Consider the following 960-nt stretch of genomic DNA (forward strand, 5'->3'; position numbering starts at 1 on the left):
CGCTTCACTCTTCAACGCAATTATCTATCATTCCAAGCTCGAGAAAATTGGGGCTGAGTTGGATGAATAACTCGAACTGAGACGGGCGTCAACAGGCGTTAACCTTTCCCCAGTTGAGGATACGGCCTACATAGTCACGAAACAAATCACAGTTTCACGATGAGTTCATGAAGAGCACAGTAAATCCCGTCCAAAATATTATATTTCAAACAAGGGGGGTCAACTAAACTAGTTATCGAACAACAATATACTAGATACTATATCGACTATGTGGCTGGGTGGGAATCACTAACAAACAAAATTAACAGGAGGTATATCAAAATAAAAAGCACTCCAAAGCCCAGCTTCGGAGTTTTCCCACCCAGCCCAAAAATAACCAAATGAATGTAAACGGTTTGTAGGATTCCTGCATCCGATTCCTGCCTACCTTCTCTTCCAGCCAGGGAAGTGGTAAAATGTGGCGAGGCCTCTCCAGGACGTGATTCGACTGATAAAGGGGTAAGAAATAATGAAAATCAGCCCTGGAGAAAAGAGGATGAGCCTCGAAGGGGGAGTAGTCCACGCATCCGGCCGATATTCCGGTGAATTGGGGATATCAGAAGCAAAGCGTTAAGCTGGCGGGAAGAACGGTAACATCAGATCGGAACCTCAGATTCCATCTCAGAGGGGTTTCCCTTTCTCACCCTAAAGAGTTCAACCACAGGTCGAGCGTCGATCGAGTCGCCAGTAGCTGCCATGTTCCGAGATATCGTCATTCAACCTTCCAAACGACGAGAATGGGGACATGTGTGGATCGGATTCACAAACATGCCAGATGTTTGGTAGAGCCGGGACGTCGCCGGTCGTAGCCTCACCAATCCGTATACATGTTGTATTTAGACGTAGTCCGGTACGCAGTACCAAGAGCGAGTGTGGACCCCTAGGTAGGATAACAAAAAGTACCGTGGGATCCCACGGGTA

The sequence above is a fragment of the Histoplasma capsulatum genome (assembly GCF_000150115.1).
Source record: "Histoplasma capsulatum G186AR genomic scaffold supercont2.10, whole genome shotgun sequence".
Classification (NCBI taxonomy): Eukaryota; Fungi; Ascomycota; class Eurotiomycetes; order Onygenales; family Ajellomycetaceae; genus Histoplasma; species Histoplasma capsulatum.